This window comes from Dasypus novemcinctus, chromosome 12 (genome assembly GCF_030445035.2).
Source record: "Dasypus novemcinctus isolate mDasNov1 chromosome 12, mDasNov1.1.hap2, whole genome shotgun sequence".
In the NCBI taxonomy this organism is placed as follows: domain Eukaryota; kingdom Metazoa; phylum Chordata; class Mammalia; order Cingulata; family Dasypodidae; genus Dasypus; species Dasypus novemcinctus.
In genome coordinates this window covers 41,027,337-41,053,006 of record NC_080684.1, presented here as the reverse complement: position 1 = coordinate 41,053,006, position 25,670 = coordinate 41,027,337, and the positions used below count along the sequence as shown (strand labels likewise).

At 35.6% G+C, this 25,670-nt stretch overlaps 1 long non-coding RNA gene across 1 annotated transcript in view; it reads right to left on the bottom strand.

Annotated features, from left to right (window-relative positions):
• Nucleotides 1–15,951, bottom strand: part of LOC101415197 (uncharacterized) — a 48,386-nt gene extending 32,435 nt beyond the window's left edge. The window contains exon 1 of the long non-coding RNA XR_009188268.2: nucleotides 15,865–15,951. This is a non-coding gene — a long non-coding RNA (uncharacterized lncRNA). The remainder of the gene's footprint in view (nucleotides 1–15,864) is intronic.
• Nucleotides 15,952–25,670: the final 9,719 nt, after the last annotated feature.

Genomic DNA, 25,670 nt, shown 5'->3' with positions numbered 1-25,670 from the left:
CAATCAAAGGAGTCAATCACATCAAGCAAGAAAGGAATGTCTTTAAATTAATGCATTGGCATTATGTGTTATATATCTGTCATGTCAGAATTTTATTTATGTGACTCTTTTCCTGATAAAAATGAACATATTTGGGAAAAATAGATAAAGTTTTTGTACTACAGAACTAAGCACCAGAGTGTGTAATAGCTACTCTAAGAGGGACTGCTTCTGTGTTTCCTTTCCTGAGCTAAAAGTCAAAACCCCTAGACTACATTGTCAGACAATAAATATTTTGGGGTTTGAGGTGTGCTGATTATCATTCCTCTCCCCTGACATATTGATTCTGAATAGAAATAAACACAGGTTTTGTATAGGGATATTTGTGTGAGCCTTGTAAATTGTAAGTCTGGAATGAATAATGTCATTTTCATCTGTGGATGAATTCTTATCTTCCTATTTCTCTTCTCCAGTTCTAATCCTCCAGTGTGTATATCTTCAAGAAGAAAAAGTGAGAGGCATAATCCAACCTGCCTTAATGGGGACATCTTACATCTTGGAGGTTCTGAAGCATCTGATGACTTCCCCTGTTGGTATTCATCAACAGGGGAACTTCAATGAGAGGAAGAAAATTTTTCCTACCATAAAACCTGAAAAACTCAGATATTTGCTTTTCTAAGTGCACTTGCAACTGAGGCATAAAGACAAGCCTGAGACTCCAAAAATCACATCTCTCTCTCAGACATTGAATTAGGAATTAAAGAAACGTGAGCAGTGGAAAATCCATGATGGCAGTGGCTATGGCAACAGCAAATCCTGTTCCTGGAGAAACAGTGGCAGTGGTGTCAGGACTGGGACTCAGCATTGACTATCAATGGTGGAAGCAGGTCCACTTATCAAATTCATTTTTCCTTGGAGATATAAACTTGCTGACCTGATACTATGAGATCATTTGGTTATGGTTCTGTTTGCTTCCATGTGCCTCTTATCAAGTCACATAGCAAAAACTTCTGTCCGGGCAGTGGAAAACCACATGCTTGTTCTTATCTGTTTTTGTTTTCTTAACTTGGTTCTCAAACATTTTTCAATGTTGTGACATATACAATATCTTTTCAGCAAAATACTGCTCATATTAGCAAAAAACTAGTTTCTGTTGCTTCCAACTTAACTGATAAATATCCCATGTCAAGAAGAACTGAACCTTAAAGCTCAGGAGCTCCAACCACAGGCAAATAAGAGCAGAGAAGGAGGCTTTTATGGGAGGAGAGAATAAGTTAGTGGAATCACTGACAGATAACTTCTCCCCAGTTCTTCAGTATTGCATAATGGTTAAAAACTGGATTCTAGAATCATAATGCCTTGGTTAGGAGCCCAACTTTGGCACATACTAGCTCTATGACTCTGGGTGAATTATTAAACTATCTGTGCCCCAGTTTTCTCATCTGCAGAAAGGTAGTAGCAAGGTACTTCCTAGGGTTGTGAGAATTAAATGGATTTATATATCGATGTAGACAGTATGTGACATAATAAACACTTCATTTTAATATTATTGGAATTACTACTATTGTTACTCTAAAGTAGAGCTTAAGTTTGATATTATCCCCTATTTGTGAGGTGTGGTAGTAATTCAGGAAAAGGCAGAAAATAGCTCTCCCTTCCAGAATGAAACAGGTTGTGGTCAATGTAAGCCTGAGTCATTATGTTAAATCACATCTCACAGAAGAAGTTGTAGCTTGAGTTTATAAATGTCTCTATTTTGTTATCAGTCCCTACAGTTCTTCAGAAAACCAGCCTAAAATACAGCAGGGTCCTCATAAATTTCCACTTAAATGGTATACCTAGAAATATATTCTGCCTGGAATACATTTGTTGGAGGAATTATTTCACTGGAGAGAACTTATTTCCACTCCATATTAAAGGAATGGCTGATAATACAATGCCTCCCTCTTGCCATTGTACATATGTATATGAGATTAAAAACAATACCTGTGAAGAACAAATTATATTCTGAGCCTTTCCCCCAGTCCATTGTGCTGACTATCCCTAGGCATCAAATAATGGCACTTAAATTGGTACTGAATGTGGTCAGTGGGGGTTAGCATATTAAATCCTGTCCAATACAAATACTTCAGTCGCCCAGAGAAAATAGAAAGGAAGGAAACCTATTGTTATTAAAGACATATTTGATAGTTCTTTTGCAGGTTGACAATGGAATTTGGAATGGGGAGTTCAAGGTGGAAAAGGAGGGATATAAATGAAAGTTAGCACTCAGAATAACTAAGTAGGAAAACCTCTGCTGCTATATTCTTTAACAAAGAATTAGCTACATAAAATAGAGAAGCATATCAATTTCCATTTTTCTTCATTTTCACCGGGAATAAATGAAGTTGTATTATTGAATAAAAGGGGGAAAACTAATGATAAAATAAATTAGGTGGTTCAAAATTAGAAGTTGCAGAAATATGGGAAGTACAAATGTAACAAATGTATTCAAACACAGCACATTGCTATTATTATGAATTAATAGTTAGACTGTGAAATGTACTGTTGATTATGCAGTATGTGTAATTTTAGAAAAGTAGTATTATAAGAAATAAAATTTGCATTTTTCTGAATTCCTATTTGTATATTTCACATCTTATGAATTAATTTTTTGAAGCAGCTTCCTAGATTTTATGAGAAGGAGACAAGACATAAAGCAGAGAAAACATACATATATATATTTCAGACAGTCCACAAATCTTTAATTATATTACCATAGTATAATTTATTATAAAAGCTCAATTACCTAAAAATCCATTTTTAGATCATGCTGACTTTCCAAGAGACTCCATTTATATAAATAGCCCAGATCAAACTATTTCTGATGTCAAAGAGGCAGCCATGACAACACAGCTTTGAGAAGCCAAAGATTACATATGACATGCTATATATTTTTTATCTGTAACATTGATGGAAAAGAGTGCTCTGTTTGAAATCTTTATAAAAATGAAAGACTTTTTCAATGTAAAGTTAAGTCACATGGGGAGGGTGACAGAAAATATAAGTAATATAAAAGAAGTGTAATGGAGAAGTGAATTATTGATTGAATTGCTAAAATCAGTAAGATACATAGTTAGATCTTTTAAATATATTATTTTATATGACTCACAAAATTCTACATGATGGGTAAAGAACCCTCTTTTTACATTTGGAAAAACTCATGCTCAGCAAGGTGAAGTAGCTTCCCCAATGGCACAAGATTGGCAAAGGGCAGGATAGAACTCTAAAACCACCGATAAAATCCACAGATACTGACTTTATGGAAGAAGAAAACTCAGGTCAAACAGACTAAATGTTGTACAGGTTTGTGTTCTAAGTGAAAAACAGGAAAGGCAAACAGGTACCTGAACTTAAAGCTCCTGTAAAAACATTTGCATTAGTAGCATACAATACTGCAGTCCAGCTGTAAGGGGAAGGTCATTCATCAAAGTTCACTCATTTAAATGGACTTGCCATACCACATCTATAACTATGGCTGCATGTACAATTTAGAACATAAATTAGAAAAGACAAAACACTAAGGTAGCACATTTATATTTGTAAATTTACTTGCATTTAAAATAAACATTTTGATATATTAATCGTTGACTATAGAAAATACTATTCTTCCTTAATGACTCATTTCAAGAGTTCTAGATGGACATTTTATTCTTACATCCAGTCTTATATTTCATTTTCAAATTTTACAAATGGCTAAATAAATCACACTTGAACTTATGGGGTATTCAATCTGGAAAATTCATTCAGTTTCAAAATCATATAGTCCCACAGTCTTATTTTTCAATTATAAAAGAAGCACTTAAAACATTCTTCAGGAAATTTCAAATAACTGAATTGCAGAAGGATTTCTTACTATTACCACCACACTAGACTCTTTTTTGTATGGACTGTTATCATTTTGGTATAATTCTTCCAGAATCCTTTATGATTATTATTTGCATGTATATAAATATATAATATAATTATATGCATGCAAATAAATATATATATGAACATACAAATATACAGACACACACATATATACATAATTACATATGTGTGCATGTATATATATATATATCTATACTTTTTTGTTGTTTTGAGTGTTTAAGAGTGGAAATGGAATCATATTTTTTTACTCTGCCATCAGCATTTTCACTCAGCATGGAGATTTTCTATGCCAATTATATATTAGATTGGTGCAAAAGGAATTATGGTTTCAGACAGTGAATTTTCAATCATTATAACTAGGCTCAAACACATTTTTATTAATCAAAATAGGAACCATTACGATCAACACGTTTTGCCAATGAGAAATAAGTTTGCTTATTCCTGTGGTGTAAAAATTCACACTTCAGGATTCGACAAACTCTTGGAAAGCATTTTCTGTATCCTGCTGGTTGTGGAAGCATTTTCCCTGCGAAAAGTTGTCAAGATGCTTGAAGAAGTAGTAGATGGTTGGCAAGAGGTCAGGTGATATGGCAAATGAGACAAAACTTCGTAGCCCAATTCATTCAACTTTTGAAGCATTGGTTGTGTGATGTGCAATTGGGCACTGTCATGGAGAAGAATTGGGCCCTTTCTATTGACCAATGCCAGCTGCAGACATTGCAGTTTTTGGTGCGGCTCATTGATTTGTTGAACATACTTCTCAGATGTAATGGTTTCACTGGGATTCAGAAAGCTGTAGTGGATCAGACTGGCAGCAGACCACCACACAGTGACCATGACCTTTTTTTGGTGCAAGTTTGGCTTTGGGAAGTGTTTTGGAGCTTCTTCTCCATCCAACCACTGAGCTAGTCATTGCCAGTTGTTGTATAAATCCACCTTTTGTCATATGTCATAATCGGATCGAGAAATGGCTTGTTGTTGTTGCATAGACTAAGAGAAGATGACACTTCAAAATGATTATTTCAGCTGATGAGGCACCCACTTATCAAGCTTTTTCACCTTTCCAACTTACCAGACAACCATAGAATGGTTGATGTTGAGTTCTTCAGAAACTTCTTGTGTGGTTTAAGATGACCGACCAGCTTCGAGATTACTCACAATTGGTCATTTTCAACTTTCGATGGCCATCTACTATGCTCCACATCTTCAAGGCTCTCATCTCCTTTGCAAAACTTTTGAACCACCCCCGCACTTTATATTCATTAGCAGTTCCTGGCCAAATGCATTGTTGATATTGTGAGTTGTCTCCACCATTTTACAACCCATTTTGAACTCAAATAAGAAAATTGCTTGAATTTGCTTTTAGCCTAACATCATTTCCATATTTTAAAATAAATATAAAATAAACAGCAAATAATAAATCATTAGCAAAAAAAAATTAAGCAAGAAATGCACATTAAAATGATGTATAACATAACCACATTTATTTAAGAATGTATGTCAATATCAAATGGCAAATTTCAACAATGCAAAACTACAATTGCTTTTGCACCAACCTAAATAGTTCTATCTTATTATTTTAACTGCTTCATCACATATCAGTTATTATAGTTTTCCCCTATCATATAATGCCACAGAGAATGTCTAATTTTTTTCCAGAATAGATTCCTGAAACTAGAATTATCTGTTATGGAACTATGATATGCTTCAAAATATACCATGCGTGCTGAAAAACAATACTGATTATGAATACCCATTCCCCTTAACGTTCACCAATGTGTATACTATGAATGTTTATCTTCTCCCATTTTGTTGAGAAAAAAAGACTAAATACATTAATTTGCAATACTCTAATGAAATTGTATTCCTTTTTATATATTTTTGTATTTATTTAATATATAGACAAGGATTCCCCTTCCTTTCTTAATCTTCTTTCTATCTCTGTGAATTTGCTATTTCTTGTCATCTCTTAAAGTGATATTATACAATATTTGCCCTTATTAGTCAGTCAAAGGGGTGTTGACGCAAAATACTAGAAATCTGTTGGCTTTTATATTTTATTTGGGATAGAAGTTACAGTTACCATACCATAAAGCACAAGTTTACCTCCCTCACCAAAGTGTATTGCCATGTGTTGGAGCAAGATGTCTACCAACATCTGTAAGGGTTCAGGCTTTCCTAGGTGCCTCTCTTCCCAGGGTTCGACTCTCAAGTGGCTCATTCTCTGGTCTCTGCAGCTGCAAACTATCAGGCAAATGACTCTGTCTCTCTCCCCAGGTCCTTCTCTCTTTCCTCATGACCAAGCACCTTTGTGTGCTTATTTCCTGGGGCTCCAGCTCAAAACCCCAACCTCCCTCTCTGCAGTATAGTTTTTCTGTGAGTCCCTGCCCACCACAGAGGCAGGGATGCAATGTCCTACTGACGTGGCCCAATCAAAGCCTTAATCATTATTTAATCCAATGAAAGTAAAACCTCTGAATCCAGTACACTCTAACATGCCCAAAGGAAAAGACCAGTTTATAAACATAATCCAATATTTCTTTTTGGAATTCATCAATGATATCAAACTGCTACAAGTGTCTTGCTTATGTCAATGAGCATAATGCTTTCAAGGTTATTCCATGTTGCAGCATGTCTTCTAAATTCACTCTTTCTTATGACTGGGTAATATCCCATTATGTGTATATACCACACTTTGCTTATCCATTCATTTGTTGATAGACACTTGGATTTTTTCACATTTTGGTTAGTGTGAATAATGTTACTATTAACTTCTTGTACTAATATATGTTCGAAGCCCTGTTTTCACTTTCTCTGGGGATGTTCCTAGAAGTGGAATTGCTGGGTCATAAAGTAATTCTTAATTAACTTACTGAGGAACATTCATATTGCTTTTCACAGTGGCCAAACCATTTTACCTTTCTACCAACTATACACTAGAGTTCCAATTTCTCCACATCTACTCTCACACTTAATTTTCATATTTTTAGTAAATTTTGTCAGTGTGAAGTGATATCTCATGATGTTGATTTGCATTTCCCTAACGGCTAATGGTGCCAAGCATCTTTTCATGTGCTCATTGGTAATTTGTTCATCTTCTTTAGAGAAATGTCTAATCAAGTCCTTTGTGCATTTTTCAGTTGAGTTGTGTTTGTCTTGTGGCATTGTAAAATTTCTTCACATATCACTTTCTTGATAATTTCTCTCAATACAAAAAATTTTTATTTTGGCAAAATTAAAATTTCCCATTGTTTCTTTTGTTGCTTATGTTTTTGGTGTCATATCAAAAATCCATTGCTAAATCTCAAATCATGAAGATTTGGTGCTGTTATCATCCAAAATTTTATAGTTTTAGCTCTTATTAACCATTTTTGTTAATGTTTGTATATGGTGTGAGGTAAGGATCTAAATTCCTTTGTTTACATGTAAATACCCAATTTTCCCAAAACCATGGGTTGAACAGACTATTCTTTTCCCACTGCATGTACTTAGCCCACTTGTTAATAATCAATTGGCATACATATATGGAACTATTTCTGGGCTTTCAATTCCATTCTTTTAAACTATTTGTCTGCCATTATACCAGTACTAAAGTGTCATGAGTACTGCAGCTTTGTAGTATAATTTGAAATTGGGAAGTGCATGTCTTCCAATTTCTTATTTTCTAAAATTGTTTTCACTATTGAGGGCCACTTGCAGTTCCATATGAAATTGACAATCAATTTTTCAATTTCTATATAAAAGGCTGCTGGAGTTATGATAAGGATTGCATTGACTTTTTATATATACGGCTTTGAGTAATATTGACATATTAACAATATTAACACTTCCAATCCATGAATATGGGGTATCTTGCCATTTATTGAAATCTTTATTTCCTTTAGCAGCATTTTTTATTATCAGTGTACAATACATTTGTTCCTTGGTTAAATGTATTACTAGGTATTTTAATTTTTAGATGCTATTGTAAATGCAGTTTTCTCTTAATTTCCTCTGTGGATTGTTCATTGATCATTATAAGAACACAATTGATTTTTTTTAATACTGATATTGTACCCCACCACTTTGCTGTGCATGATTATTAGCTTTAATAGATTTTGTATGTTCTTTTGTATTTTCTGTATATAGGATAATGAATCTGTAAATAGAGATAGTTTTACTTCTTCCTTTCCAATTTGGATCCCTTTCATTTATTTGTCTGGACTAATTGATCTGGCAAGAAATTTTATTTCAGTAATGAATAGCAGGGGTGAAAGAAGTCATCCTTGCCTTGTTCTTGATCTTAGGAGGAAAACTTTAAGCCTTTCACTATTGAGTATGATGTTAGCCGTGGGTTTTTTGTAAATGACTTTTATCATGTTGAGAAAGTTCCATTCTATTGCTACTTACCTGAGTATTTTCATCAAGAACGGGTGCTGTGTTTTGTTGAATGTTTTTACTGCATCTATTGAGATAATGTGTGTCATTTCCCTTCATTCTATTTATATAGTATATTACATATATTGATTTTTTAATGTTGAACCACTGTTGCATTCTTATGAGAAACACCAATTGGTCATGGTGTAAAATCTTTTTACCGGGATGTTGAATTCAGATTCCTACTGTTTTGTTAAGGATGTTTTACTCTATATTCATGAGGGAAATTTGTTTGTAGAATTTTTTTTCTTGTGATGTCCTTATCAGAATTTGGTATCAGAGTAATACTGGCCTCACAGAATGAATCAGAAAGTACTCCCTCTTTTGGAATTCTTTAGAAGAGTTTAAGAAAGATTGGTATTAATTCTTCCATAAAAGTTTCATAAAATTCACTAGTGAAATCATCTGGTCATTGAATTTTTTAAGGGTTTCAATTACTGATTACATCCCTATAGTTTTTATAGGCGTTTGAAGTTTTCTTTCTTTCTTTCTTTTTTTTTTTTTTTTTTGGTAAATTTAGGTGACTGGTTTATTTCTAGAAATTTTCCATTGCTTCCTAGATTATCTAATTTGTTTGCACGCAATTGCTCATAGTAGTCTCTTAAATACTTTTTTGTTAAGTAGTAGTGATATCACCATTTTCCTTTCCGTATTTAGATAATTGCATCTTTTTTTCTTTTTTTTTCATTGTCAGTTTAGCTAAAGGTTTGTCAATTTCACTGATTTTTTTAAGGAACCAACTTTTTGTTTTGTTGATTCTGTCAATTTTTTTTTCTATTCTGTATTTCATTTATCTCTTTTCTAATCATAATTCTTTCTCCTGATATGGCTAAAGTGATTCGAGTTCCTGGTGCCTCCTAAGGAAGATAAGCAGACACAGTGAACACAAACAAGCAGACAGTTGAGGAAGTCATCTCAGGGAGGGGGGTGGGGGATGAAATAAATAAATACATCTTTCAAAAATTATTTTTGCTCACTTTTGGTTTCCTTTGCTCTTGTCTTTCTAGTTCCTTGAGATGTACAGTTAGATTATTTTTTTGAGTCCTTATTCTTCCTTAAGGTGTGTATTCATAGCTGTAAATTTCCCTCTGAGCATTGCCTGTGCTGCATCACATAACTTTTTGTATGTTGCTTTTTTTTTTTTCATTTATTCTTAAGTAGTTTCTAATTTCCCTTTGTTTTAGTTTCCTGGATGCTAAAAATTAATACGATACAATGTGTTGGATTAATAACAGGAATTTATTGGCTCATGGTTTCAGAGGCTAGATGATTTGCTTCCTCTTGGGGTCAGTATATTCTTGCTGACAGGCAATCTTTGGGGTTATTTGGCTTTTCCATCACATGGCAACATTTTCTTTCTCTTTCAAGTTCCACTGATGTCCCACTTCTGGCTTTTCCCCATGGCTTCTCTCTGTCTGAATTTTCGTTCTGCTTATAAAAGACTCCAGTAATCTGGTTCAAAACCCAACTACACCTTAACCGAAGTAACATCTTCAAATGTCCTATTTACGAATGGGTTCACACACATTGGACCTGGAGTTTCTAACTGAACATAATATGCCTTTTGTGGAGGTATGATTCAACTCCCAGCTTCCTTATAATTTCTCCTTTAACCCAATGGTTCTCTGTGAGTATGTTGCTTAATTTACACATATTTGTGAATTTTCCAGTTTTCCACCTGTTATTGATTTCTAGCTTTATTTCATTGTTGTCAGAAAAGCCACTTTGTGTGATTGTGATGTTCTTAAATTTATTGAGACTTCTCTTTTGCCCTAACATATGGTCTATCATGGAGGATAATCTGTGTGCACTTGAAAAGAATGTGTACTCTGCTATTTTTGGGTGAAATGTACTCTGCTATTTTTGGGTGAAATGTTCTCTCTCTCTCTAGAGAGAGAGAGAGAGAGAGACATGTCTAGTTGTTTATAGTGTTGGTCAAATCCTCTACTTCCTTCTAGATCTTCTGTCTAGATGTTCTATCCGGTATTGAAGTGGGTGTATTAAAATTTCCAGCTATTGTAGAGCTTTTTCTCCTTTCAATTCTATCAATGTTTGGCTTGATATATTTTGGCACCCTTTTGTTAACAGATTATATTTTGTAATTGTTGATTTGACCCTTTAATCAATATATAATGTCCTTCTTTGTCTCTTGTAACAGTTTTTGACATAAATTCTATTTTGTCTGATATTAATGTAGCCATGTCAGCTCTCTCTTGATTACAATTTGCATGAAATATTATAATCCTTTGACTTTCAACCTGTTTATATCTATGAATCTTAAATGGGTCTCTTATAAACAGCACATATTGAGTCATGGTTCTTTATCCATTCTGCCTTTCCATTGGAGAGTTTAATCCATTTATATTAAAGGCAATTACTATTAAAACAAGATTTACTTTTATTTTACTAATTGTTTTTTATGTCTTAAGTCATATTTTTGTTTCTCCTTTCCTCTATTACTGCTTTCCTTTTTGTTTAGATGACCTTTTATAATGAGCCAATTTAATCACATATCCTTTCCTTTTGTGTTGACTTTTTTAGGTATTTCTTTATATTTACCATGGGGGTTACATTTAACATCCTAAACCTATTAAAACTTGACTTCAATAGCCTAAACATATACAGTACTTGTATCCTTCCATTTGTCCTTTTTATGTTGTTCTGTCACAAATGACATCTTTATCTTTGTGTAATCAATAACAGAGGTTTGTGCTTATTTTTATGGTTTTGAATTTTAAGCTGTAGGAGAAGTAAAAGACAGTATTATAAGTGAAAAATGCAATAAACTGGCATTTATATTTACTCATTAAGTTACCTACACTAGAGGTCTTTATTTCTTCATAAAGCTTCAAGTTTCTCTCTAGTGCCCTTTCCTTTCAACACGAAACCCCTTTAGCATTTCCCATAAGGCAGCTCTAGTATAATGAATTCTCTCAGTTTATCTGGAAATGTCTTAATTCTCCCTCATTTTTGAGAGACAGCTTTTGTCAAATATATTATTGTTAGATTACATCCTTTTCTTCCTTTCAGCGCTTTACATATGTCCTCCCACTTACTCCTGGTGTTTTCTGTTGAGAAATCAGATGTTAATCGTAGATGTTAAACTTATAAGGATCCCTTATATGTGATATGCCACATATAAGGTTGTTTGGGCATGCTATCATATTTTAAATTAATATTTTCCTCTTAGAATTTCAAATTTTTTCTCCAGTGTCATATACCTTTTAACTTTATGTGATTTCCATGTTGTTTAAATATCATACCTTTTTAGATGAGGGAGTAATAAACTTGGTTTACTGGACCCTCTACATGCAGAGCTGAGAGCAAATATAGACAGTTTTTTCCTAAATCTAATCCATGTGCTTCTGCCTCACTATCTCTCTCCTAAACTCTTTATATTAATAAATGACTTATATATGCTGATCTGCCAAACCAATCAATGGAACATTTATATTTTAACATGATTGTACCATTTGATAAGTTCTTTGCTTCTGAAGCTCTCCCTGGGTAAATTGCCAAGATAACTCATTACTTAACACCAGATAAACTGATAGTAAAACATTCTGTGTCTCCAACTACCAAGTACCACACAGGATTACCTTCTTAAATGGAAAATTCATCCAAAGTCCTACAATCTCCTTTTAAATCTCCTTTTTAATCCTACATAAAGGGGATTTTCTTTTAACTTAACTAACAGGTGTCAGGATAGGGGACAACGCAGTTGGAGGTATAACTTAACATCTTTTTATTAAATGGGGAGGATGGTCAGGGATATTGAGGAAGATATTTTGAAATCCCTTTTTATCATTTTAAATCCTGTTACCAGTTAATCTTCCTTAGTCAATGTTTCTCATTCTACTTCCTATTAAAATTCTAATAGTTCTCTGTTGCCTATAGGACACAAGAAGTCACACTGAAATTCAGGGCTCTACATAATCTAGTCCTACTTTATCTCAGTTTATTTCTCATTCTCCTCTTCCCTTTGACTCAATAATAAATCTCCATTCCTGTTCATCTCGGAAATTGTCTCTTCTTGGACCAGTCATTTGCATTTTCAACTCTAAGAACTAGAATGGAGAAGTTGAAGCAATATAGTATAAATGTTAATACACTGACATTATAGTAAAGGCAATGAAGGAATACTGAGGAGTTTGCCTTGTTTTATCAAGAGGAGAAAAACATTTAAAAATTCTATATTATGCCTTATATTCCTGTTGATTATCTTTTAGCAGATGGTGAATAAAACATAAATAGCTGATTAAATAAGTTATGCTCAAAACTTAAAAGTAGAAAACTATTTTATTAGATATCTAAACTCCAAGCTAGAAAAGATAAAGTAAAAACAGAAAATTATGAATGTTTTTCTCAGCATATTCTTCTTTGTGAACCTTTGCATTTCAATGCAAATAAATGAATGTTTAGTCTTTAATTTATTGAATGATAGAATGGCATAGCTATGGAATATTTCATTGACAAGAATGGAAGATTAGGTTTTTATTTAAATTTAATATAGATGAGCACATTTAATAATTTCCTGAGTTTTTTTCATATTGAATAGTCTAACAATACAGTTAGAATGTAGTATACAATAGTTTATTTAGATTAATTTAATCTTAATGGTTTGATTAAATTCATGTGTATATAATGGATTTGCTTTATACCATTGAAAGCCTGGTTTAAAAGAATTGTATCAAGTAATGCCTCTCTGTACATATTAAATGCTCTACAAATGTCCCGCAAAGCTCATGTTTATGTTTTATTTTACTAAGAATTGAAGTACAAATTTTAATGAATGGAGGACTCCCCAGTATAATTCATTTTTTTCTACTTTCTTCCTAAATAAATGGCAATAATTTGGGGTCCTAAATTTGACTTAATCCCTATGGGACCTGTGAAGGAAATTCCAGACTGAGAAACGTAGAACAGAAGTTTGGACATATATGAAAAATTTTGGTAGAGTCTTACTCAGAGTTTAGTACCTTGAGAGAACTAGGAACAGGATTTGGCAAAAAGTGAAGGTTATATCTAATACTAAAACAATAAGAATACATATAGCAGATACACAGATGATGGTGACCAAATCCACTAAGTTTTCCCTTTAGTACTGTACATGACTATGAGTAAGACTGTTATTAAATTACTTTCCAAGTCCTTTCCTAACCCCTTATGAAATAATGTTTTCCATCAGAAGTAAAACAGAGAAGCTATAAATAATTTACCTCCCTGTATATGTGGTCCCCTCCTTTGATAGTCTTATACATTCCACATTTGAAAATTGAACCCCTGGACTCTACCCTTGACCCTTCTCTAGTCGCTGGTACTCTGTTGCCCAGGGGAAAACTGATCAACTTCAACTATTCTGACTTTGAACACTTAGTTGTTCATGTGCTGCCCTGACTGTTGTATATATAGTAAGCATATACACGTGTTTAAATAAACTGAATAGTGAGATAATTGCCTACACAATTCTAGATGTCAAAACCTATATTTTTCCTAATTGAAAATTGGAAATTTCTAAATTCTAACACTGTTCCTTGACTTTCGCCTGCATCTTGGTTACTCTATGGGAATATTGCCCTGTTTTTTATTTATATGTGTGATCCAATGTCAGGATCTACCTTCTTCTCCTATTTGCTCTTTATCAATAATCACAAAATATAGGATAATATTTTCTTCTGCTTAAGGGATAGGTAATATATTTTAATCACTTTCTTAAGTCTATGTTTACCTTATGTCTCAGGGTCTTAAGAAATACATATATATTAGTTGTCTAGAAATAATAATGCTATAGTTTCCAAAGAGTAACAGAGATCATACTCATAATCTGAAGTGGAGCTACTACTAAATTTTCTAAATTAGACATGACCTTCAGTGTATGACTTTAGTTCGTAGGAGATGTGTGTCAGTCTCTTCCCTTATTTATCTGCACAGAGAGAATATGACCATAAAGCAAAAGTGATTGCATATGTCTAAAATAATAATAATTCTTACTACCCACCATTTATTCATTGAATTGTTTAGAAAAATCACAGGATACATTTTGTGACACCAAGTGTCTTCAGTTTATAAGTAGGGAACAGGCAGATAAGCAAATAATTTTATAAAGAATTGTATTGCTTTTTTAATTGCTTTCTATATATAGGAATTTATACAAAGCAATATAAATTATTTATAATTTATTATACTAAGATATAATAGTATCAAATTTTGGGATATGTGTGTATGCATATATATTTTCCCTTATTTTTTTCTCTAAATTTTAGAATTTAATTGGAATTACAACAAGTCTAGGAGTAAATTAAAAAAAACAACAACAACTACAATCTCTACAATAAGATTTCTTCACAATAATATAAATCTGTTATTGATGTCAATCAAATTTGAGAACAACATAGGTATCTTCAACATTCAAAGAGTCAGGAAGTTTATCTTCCTTTCACCTTTCCTGGGGAAGTTACATGAGAGTAGCTCTAGCAAAGTTGAGGATACTAGGAAAATATAGGAGGATTTACATAAAGAGGCAAGCAGGCTTAGCTAGACTGGGTATTAAAGGTGGAGTAATAGGGTGTCTATGTTCTAGAACAAGGGACTAATGTGCAAAGAATTGCAATCATAGCTTCAGGTGACACACTGGGTGTGGTAGTGAATCAAAGGAGATGAGATTCTGGATGCTAGCTTCCATCAAATTATAAAGGACTTTATGTCCTCTGCTAAAGAGTTTTAATTTAATCCTATGGGTAATGGAATCAGCAAGTGAATAAAAGCACACATTTAATAAAATGTCATATGTATTAGAGATCAGATAACACAATCTAGGTGGAAATGGGGTAGAAATATTTTAAACAATACAAAAGACAGTTATCTAGTTCAACATAAGATATAGAAATAGAGCAATCCAGATTGGCCAAACAGATGGTTTGACACTAAATCCTAGGCACTGAAAGAAGCAAGCAATTACTGTGACTGTCAATGTGTATTCACATTGACATTTGAGGATATGAATGGTATTAGTTCTTTTCCATAGAGCCGGATTTGATAGGAGCAATGTTATGAATGCCTGAAGGGTCCGCGAAATTAAATCAATCAATAGCATAGAACTGGAAGACAAGCCATTACAAAGGACAGTATTATTCTCTTGCAATTTTAGTCAAATAAAGTGAAAATCTGTATAGGCTTAATTAACATTAAATTTTTCCTGCTTTCTCTTTTGCTAAATAACATGTGAAAATAAAAATTACCTTCTGTCTCCCTGATTGGTTCTTAAGAATTGCACAGATACTAAAAATAAGAGCTATAGTTAAATATTGCTTAACAAATAGCTCATTAACGTCAAAATGTAATTTTAATGGGTTAAAATAGACTGGTTTCAAATTTAAATCAGAGTTGATTTAAATCAAAACAAATGGCTTAAATCAAAACAAATAGCTTCTCAGTGGTAGAAATAACTACCCACAAAAACATGTATAAAAAGCATGACAAGCAGAGATAAGGTTACTCACCCTTAGTTTGATTCTCAATAGCCCTAATTAAAGCAAATATTATTTTGTATTCACTTACCTATTCTCAGTCTCTAGTTTATCTCTCCTATTCAAAGCAGAAGGTTAATAAGAATGACGGCACAGATGGTGTCTTTTTCTTTTTCACAAGTCGAAGTGATGAGTTTTATAAAAGACTGTCACAAGCATCCTCTCACCTGTCTGGTCCCTTCTGTGCCCCATCTGCACAGAGCTAATCTGATGAGTTGTATTTTTTTGACCTTTTGAAAATCAGACTCCTAGGATCAGTTCAGAAAGGAAACAAACTGTAGTCACAAATTATATTTTAATTGTAGAGATAGGAAATTAACAAATCAGTTTTATGCTCCAAGGTGATAGAGTACTATATACTGTTCAAAAATAATTAAAATTTCCAATACCTTTAATTTTCATGATTAGTAGTTATTTTAATGTGGAATACAATGCTCCTTTTGAAAGTCACCATATATTATCTTAGCAAGCTAAGCAAGAAGAACAAAAAGAATATGGGGAATGTTTGAATGGAACCTAATCTTCCATAGATACTATTAAATTGATTTCATGGTGGTCTGAAGCTGTATGTATTCCAAAAAAACATGTCCTTAAATTTAAACCATTCCTGTGGGTGTGAACCTATTTTAAGTTGGATTTTCTGATAACGTTACTTCGGTTAAGGTATGTGTGATCCAGACCAATCAACTTGGGTCTTAATCCTTGTACTTGTGACCTTTATAAACAGAAAGAATTCAGACTTGAGAGAGAGAAAGTCACAAGAAGCAAAAAGCTGAAACAGAACCTGGAAGAGAAGGAAGATACCAGGAGACCTGTCAGGAGCATTGCCCCATGAGAGAGGAACCAAGGCTTTCCAGCAGCTAGTTCCAGAATGTCACAGTCTTTGGGAAGAAAGCAGCTCCTTTTGAAGTCTTGATTTGCTTTCTTTTAGCCACAAAACCATAAGCTAATAAATTCCCATTGTTTGAACCAATCCATTTCATGGTATTTGCTTGAGCATCCTAGGAAACTAAAACAAATATTAACTCTTACTTCTGCAGAAGAGCACTGTTTACATGTCATATTTCATCAAAAGCTTGTTATAATCTCTAGTACTTCTGGTTAGATCAAAGAGTTGTATATTTTCTTACAGATTTCTCATTTCCACCAGAAGTAGGTTAACTTTCTGCTCTCTGTACCTAACTCTAAATAGATCATACATTCCTCCTTCTTCAAAAATGACCCTTTGGTTTGTCTGTATCCTTCAAGTCCTACCTTCAAACACACAGAGATCTGCCTTGATCTTAGGGGTAAAAGCAAATAAACAACAAAAAATAGATAAAACAACCTCACTATAACTCTAATCACTGTTCTTTTCCTTCCTCATTTCTAATATTGGATTTTCAAAATGTTTGCTACTCTTAGCCTACAAGTACTTCTGTGGTGAGAATTTGTCCCTGTTTATCATCCTAAGAAGAGTTCTCCCTTACAGTAGGAACTGAGGCACTCTTTACGCTAAGAGAATAAGTAACTTTAAATTAATTTTAGTAATATTGCTTAGCTTTCATATTGTTTACTTTTATGATTACTTTCTATTAAGGATAAGTTCAATGAGTTTTGTTTATTGTGATAATGGCATTTCTTTAACTTAACTGTCAAACTTTAAGGCTTAGATGTGCCAGTACCATTATAGGACTAGGAGTAAGATCCTTATGGCAAAATGGAAATAAGTGAGGAAGCCTGAGCTACTTTACAGTTGCAACAAGTTTAATCAGAGGGAGGTGGCCAAGTTCTTTGGCAGCTGTATCCAAGGACCTGGTTATGGAGGCTCCAAGACGCAACTGAGCATTTCCATTTCTTGATTAACTTACAAAAACAGAAAATAACCAGAGATGATCATTTAGATATTAGGAGAGTAGTTTCCTTCCCTATACCCTCAAGGCTACAGGGGTTTGCCAGTGGCAATTACCAGTTGAGACTCTGGGCAAGGAAAGACCTAATTTCATGAGCCTTGGGAACAGAAAAGAAGGTAGAAACCTGGAGAAGTACCCCATGGATTCTTTTCTTTTTTCTTTTCTTTTCTCTTCTCTTCTGCTCCCCTCCCCTGCCCTCCCTTCCCCTCCTGTCTCCTATCCTGTCCCCTCCCCTCCTGACTCCTCTCCCCTCTCTTCCCCTCCCCTCCCCTCCCCTCCCTTCCTCTCTTCTCCTCTCCTCTTTTCAACTATAGTCCAAGGTTTACCTTAGGGTTCCCTGTCAGTGTTGTAGAACCCCATAGAATTTTTAAAACTTTTATTCTGGTAATATTTACACAATCTAAAATTGCCCCGATGGACTCATTCTTGAATACAGTTAAGGCAGTACTCTGGGAAATTCTTAGGTGATTGTTTATTTTTATTATATAAACATATATGCAAAATAAGGTAGAATTTTATAATGTTTTAATAAAACCTCATTGATCCTTCAACAGCCTCAGCAGTTAATATTTTACCAATCTTCTATCATATATCTTCCCCTCCTCTATTGTATTTTAACCAAAATCACAATACCAATGTCACATGTAACAAAAATGTAATAGTTACTTAATATGATGTATTACCCCATCCCTCTTTAAAGTTCCACCGATTGTCTTATACAGTTGTTCTGTTAGAAACAGAATCCAAGGACGAAGTTTGTAATAAAGATTTAACCTTGCCCTAAGAGAGGTCTCACCTTTGACCTAGTAGACTGTTCCATAACTTTAAAGTCCATGTATTGTTTTCAGTTGTTATGGTTTTAAATCTACTTTAATCTATCATAGTTTTCCACTTTACCAAAATGTTCTTTGATGAAGGAACCAGGTCATTTATTGTGTAAAATTTTCCACATTCTGGATTGTTTGGTTGCTTTTTTCATGGTAATATTAACATGTTTTTCTATATCATGTATTTCTTAAAACTAGCAGTTATTTTGGAGGCTTGATGAAATCCAGATCCAAAATTTGAAGTGAAAATTTAATTGGCGATGCTGTGTACTTCTTATTGCAAAATATCAGGGGTTATAAAATCTGTATCCTACTTTTAGGAATCATCTGTGGGTTCAAGTGTTGTCAGCTGTGATAAGCAGAATTCTAAAGATTCCCACCCAAGATTCTGGTTATTCAATCAACAACTAAACTAAGTCCTCCTGTGAAGAGACTTTGCATATATAATTAAAAGAGGGAGATGATTCTGGATTAGTTGGGTGGCCCCAATTTAATCACTTGAGCCCATTTAAACAGAGGAATTTCTCAGGCTTGAGTCAAAGAGATGCAGCAGAAGAGGAAGCAGGAGAGATGACACAGGAGAGGTCAGAGATGTTTGAAGCATGAGAGTTACTTGCTGATTTTTAAGACAGAGGAAGAAAGTCTTGAGAGAAGGAATGTGGGCAGCCTCTAGAAGCTGAAAACACCCAGACAAAAGCCACCAATATAATACAGATTTCAGTCCTACAATAGGAACTGAATTCTGCCAACAACCTGAATGCACTTGGAAGCAGATACATGCTCAGAGGCTCTAGAAAGGAACACAGCTCTACTAACAACTCATTTTCTGCTTTGAGTAAGCAGAGCAGAGAACTACAACCAAGCCATGTTGTGCTCTGTTTTATGACCAACAGAATTGTGAGATAATAAATGTGTGCTATTTTAAGCCTCTGAATTTGTGGTAATTTGTTAATGTAGCAACAGAAAGCTGATACTTCTGGTTTATTCCTTTTTCATACATCTCCCCAACAGCCTTTCACTGAATACTTTTAGCACACATTGTTAATCTCACATAAATCCATTATATCATTAGACATTGCAAAAAAAAGTAATTTAGAAATTATATCATTCTAGAAAAAAAATTCTATCATCCCAGCTGCACTTTTGTTAAAGTTTTAAACCAAATTTCTAAAACTGATTGTTGCCAGCTTTTATTTATTTACTTACTTACTTACTTACTTATTTATTTACTTATTTATTTATTTATTTATTTATTTTTGAGGTACTAAGAGCCAGGGAAAGAACCCAGGGAATGAATTTGTATGCTAGTTTCTGACTCTATGAATTTGTTAATTATAATTATTGAATATCAGGTCATATATAATGTTTGTCCTTTTATATCTGGTTTATTTCACTCAGCATGATGTAGTCAAGGTTCATCCAGGTTGTTGCATATATAAAAATTTCATTCCTTTTTAAGATGAATAATATTCCATTGCGTGTATATATCACATTTGTTTATCCATTCACATGTTGATGGACACTTAGGTTACTTTCATCTTTTGCAATTGTTAATAATCTAACATGAACATTGGTGTGAAAATATCAGTTTGAGTTCCTACTTTCAATTCTGTTGGGTATATACCTAGAAATGGGATTGTGGGGTAACATGGTAATTTTATATTTACCTTTCTGAGGAACTACCAAGCTGTCCTCCACAGTGGCTGCACCATCGTACATTTGTGCTAACAATGAATAAGTATTCTATTTCTTCATATGCCTTCTATTTCTTGTTATTTTCTATTTTATTTTAGTAGGAGCCATTCAAGTGGGTGTGATCTGTAAAAGCAGAAGAATTGTAGACCAGTGAATAACAGCCTAGCTTGAATTACAGAAACGGAGAGTCATGCTTCCTTAATCAGTTCCCAGACTTGAGACAGTCTACAGATCCAGAGTCCCTTGAATGATGGGAAGGGACACATCGCATTGGGGAAGTACCATTATACTGCCAAAAATTTATACTGTTAATCTTCCTCCCAGTCTTCCCCAAAGAAACCTATTGTCTTTTACTAGGGTAACTGTGGATTGGGGAAAAGGAAAATGATTAGACATTTCAGGGATTGTTACACACTGGCTCAGAAGCGACCTTTATTTCAGGAGACCCAAAACATCACTGTAGTTCATGATTCAGAGTAGGGGTTTATGGAGGTCAGGTGATCAATAGGGTTTTAGCTTAGGTCTATCTCGCAGTGGGTTCAGTTGGTCCCTGGAACCATTCTGTGGTTGTTTCTCCAATTCCAGAATGCATAATTGGAATAGACATACTCAGCAACTAGCAGAATCCCCACATTGGATCCCTGACTTGAGGATTGAGGGCTATTATGATAGGAAAGGCCAAGTGGAAGCCACTAGAACAGCCCCTACCTAGCAAAATAGTAAATCAAAAGCAATATTGGGTTCCTAGAGGGATTTCAGACATCAGAGCCACCATCAAGGATCTGAAGGATGCAGGGGTGGTAATTTCTATCACATCCTCATTCAACTCCTGTATTTGGCCTGTGCAGACAACGGATGAATCTTGGAGGAGACAGTACATTATCATAAACTTAACCAGGTGGTTACTCCAATTGCAGCTACCGTTTAGATGTGGTATCATTGCTTGAGGAAATCAACACATGTCCTGGGACCTAGTATGCAACTATTGATCTGGCAAATGATTTCAGCTTTCAGCTGGCAAGGCCAGCAAAATATCTTCACTATTATACCTTTGGGGAATATCAAGTCTCCAGCCCTATGTCATAATATTGTCTGCAGGGATCTTGATAATCTCTCCCTCCTACAAGACATCACACTGGTCCATTATATTGATGAAATCATGTGATTGGACCTAGTGAGCAAGAAGTAGCAATTATTCTAGATTTATTAGTAAGGAATTTGCATGAGAGAGGATGGGAGAAAATAAAGGGATATTTTACCTCAATAAAATTTCTAGGTGTCCAGTGGTGTGTCGAGATATCCCTTTTAAAGTGAAGGATTAAGTGTTGCATCTGGCCCCTTCTATTTTTTTTTTATTGACTTTGTAATAATATTACATTAAAAAAATATATATATGAGGTCCCATTCAACACCACCACCCCCACCCCACCTCTCCCCCCCCAGCAACACTCACTCCCATCATCATGACACATCCATTGCACTTGGTAAGTACATCTTTGGGCGCCTCTGCACCTCATGGTCAATGGTCCACATCATGGCCCATACTCTCCCCTGGCCCTGTGAGGATTTACAATGTCTGGTGATTGCCCCTGAAGCACCATCCAGGGCAGCTCCATGCCCCAAAGATGCCTCCACCTCTCATCTCTTCCTGCCTTTCCCCATGCCCATCAGCCACTATGTCCACTTTTCCCAATCCAATGCCACCTTTTCTATGTGGACATTGGATTGGTTGTGTCCATTGCACCTCTATGTCAAGAGGAGGCTCAGATTCCACCTGGATGCTGGATGCAATCCTCCCACTTTCAGTTGTAATCACTCTAGGCTCCATGGTGTGGTGGTTGTCCTTCTTCAACTCCATCTTAGCTGAGTGTGGTGAGTCCAATAAATCAGATTATAGGTGCTGGAGTCTGTTGAGGCTCAGGACCTGGCTATCACATTGTCAGTCCAGAGATTCAAATCCCCTAAATATATCTTAAACCCCAACACTAACTGCAACTCCAGCACATTAGCATGAAAGTCTTATGAAGAGAGATCCCATCTGAGTCCAGATTCATCACACCTAAACACCAGTTCCAAGAGGGGCCATCTGACCTGGTAGTTAACCCCATCTGCCATGACCATAACTCCCATGGGTCTCTTTAGCCCTCAAAGGAACCAATACCTGGGGGTTGTATCTGCTTTATCTGTCTCTCAGACTCTGCTCAGTTGTGCATAAGGGCAATCCTTCTGACAGCCTCCAGACTCTTTTTTAGAGACTCGTAGCCATATAAACTCATTTCTCCTTTCCATTTCCCCCTTACATTAGGTCAAACAGCATTTTAAAGTCATGTTATTTTATGTAGACAGGGATATTCTGCTGATCCTCATTGAACCTTCCATATAAGGTCATTTTCCAGTTGCATCATCAGTTGGTAGTTGATAGTGGTCCCTCGGTGCCAGAGAGGCTCATCCCCGGGTGTCATGTCCCACGCTGGGGGGAAGGCATTGCATTTACATGCTGAGTTTGGCTTCGAGACTGGCCACATTTGAGTAACATGAAGGCTGACAGGAGGAAATTCCCAGGCACAATGCTGCTCTAGGCCTTGTTCTTATTTTAGGCTTATCAGCTCACAAGCATAGTCATTAGCATCAGGGGCTCACTGTTGAACCCTCACTCCCTCCCGGTCCCCGCCGCTGCACCTGGGAGACTGTTGCTGCTCCCCTAGGAACCACGACAGAGCACCACTGGTCTGGCCCCTTCTATGACCAAAAAGAAGCACAAGGCTTAGTTGGCCTTTTTGATTTCTAGAGACAACATATTCCTCATTTGGATGTGCTACTCTGGCCCATGACTGAGTAATCAGAAAAGCTTCTAGTTTTGAGTGGGAAATGGAACAAGAGGAGGCCCTGTGACAGGTCCAGGCCCTGTGAAAGCTGTACTGCCACTTGGGTCATATGATCCAGCAGATCCAATGGTGCTGGAAGTTTCAGGGGCAAATAGAAAAGCCATCTGAAGACTTTGGCAGATCTCTATAGAAAATCACAGCATGGACCCTTAGGATTTTCGAGCAAAGCCCTGTCACCCTCTGCAGATAACTACTCTCCTTTTGAGAAATAGCTCTTGGCCTGCTACTGGGCCTTTATAGAAATTAAACCCTTAACTAGTGACCACCAAGTTACCATGAGACCTGAGTTGTCTGTGATGAGCTTGGTATTGTCCAAACCACTAGGCCATAAAGTTGAACATGCATAGCCTTTCCATCATAAAGTGAAAGTGGTATATATGAGATAGAGCTCAAGTAAGGCATGAAGGCACTTGTACATTACATGAGGAAATGACCCAAATGTCCATGGTTACCACTCCAACCTCATTACCTTCTCTTTTCCAGCCCAAAGCTATGGCCTCTTGGAAAGTTCCTTACAATCAGTTTATTGAGGAAGAGAAAACTCATGCCTGGTTTACAGACAGTTCTGCAAGATATGCAGGTACCACCTGAAAGTGGATAGCAGCAGCACTGCAGCCCATTTCTGGGATATCCCTGAAGGACAGTGGTAAGGCAGAGTGGACAGAACTTCAAGCAGTGCACTTGGCTGTTCATTTTGCTTGAAAGGAGAAATGGTTGGAGCTGTGTTTGTACTGTTTCATGGACTATTACCAATAGTTTGGATGGATGGCAAGGAACTAGGAAGTAATGTGACTGGAAAATAAGTTACAAAGAGGTCTGGGAAAGAGATATGTAGATAAAAATATCTGAATGGACAAAAAACATGAAGGTATTTGTGTCCTACGTGAATACTCACCAGATGGTGACTTCAAGTGGATAAGATGACCTCTTCTATGGATAGCAGTCTAGCTCTTTCCCCAGGTACCCCTGTTATTGTCCAATGGGCTAATGAACAAAGTGGTCATGGTGGTAGGGATGAAGGTTATGCATGGCCTGAGCAACATGAACTTCCCCTCACCAAGGCTAACTTGGATACAGCCAATCCTGAACACCCAATCTGCCAGCAGCAGAGACCCACATTCAGTGCCCCAGTATGAGACCATTCCCCAATGTGATCAGTCTGCCACCTGGTTGTAGGTTGATTACATTGGATCACTTCCATTATGGAAGGGGCAATGCTTTGTTCTAAATGAAATAGACACATATTCTGAATATGGGTTTGCCTTTATTGCATGTAATGCTTCTTCCAAAATTACATTTGTGGACTTACCAAATGTCTTATCCACCACCATGGCATTCCATACAGCATTGCTTCTGATCAAGGAAACCACTTCACAGCAAATGATATTTGGGAATGGGCAACATGCTCATGAATTTCACTGATCTTACTATGTTCCCCATCATGCTGAAGCAGATGGATTGATAGAACAGTGGAATAGCCTTTTCAAGACTCAATTATGGCATCAACTAGGTGGCAAAACCTTGCAGGACTGGGGCAATGTTCTTCAGGAGGCTATGTATGCTCTAAATCAGTGTCCATGCTATGGTGCTCTTTCTTCCAAAGAATAAATCAAGGGATGGAAATGGAAGTGTCATCATTCACAATTACTCTAGTGATCCACTAGAATATGTTTGCTTCCAGTCCCTGCAACCTTAATCTCTTCTGGTTTACAGGTCTTAGTTCCAAGAGGAGGAGAGCTTCTACCAGGAAATACAACAATGACTCATTGAACTGGAAGTTCAGAGTGCCAACTGGCCTCTTTGGGCTCCTCATGCCTCAGGCAGGGAAGGAAATTACTGTACTGGCTGGGGTAATTGATCCTGACTATCAAGGGGAAATAGGACGCAACTACATAATGGAGGTAAAGAGGAATTTGCCTAGAATACAAGAGATCCCCTAGGGCATCTCTTAATGCTACCATGCCCTGAGATTAAAGTCAATGGAAAACTGAAACAACCTAATCCATGTGGGACTAACAGTAGCCCAGAATCTTCAAGAATAAAGGTTTGGGTCACCCCACCAGGCAAAGAATCATTTCCAGCTGAATTGCTCACTGAGGGTAAAGGTAACATGGAATGGGTAGTAAAAGAAGGTAGTCAAGATACAAGATACAAACTTTGACCATGTGATAAATTGCAGAAATGAGGACTGTAATGGTCATGAATATTTCATGAATCTTTTGTTATGAGAATGATTGTATATGCACATAAAGTGAATATCTTTGTTTTCCTCCCTATATCTTTCCCATATCATATGAAAAGTTGTATTAGGTTCATGTTTTAGTATTTAAGTATGTTAAGTCTAAGACTGAATATTACCTAAGGACTTGCACTCTATTCTAGGGGAATTTAGTGCATTTCTGGTCATATGTGGGACATTTGAGTATTGTTAGGTGAAAAAAAAGTCTTTTTTTATTTTTTATTTAGATATTAAGTATGGTTTAAGGTGAAGTGTATGGCTGCCAAGTTGACAAGGGGTGGACTGTGATAGTTAGGCTA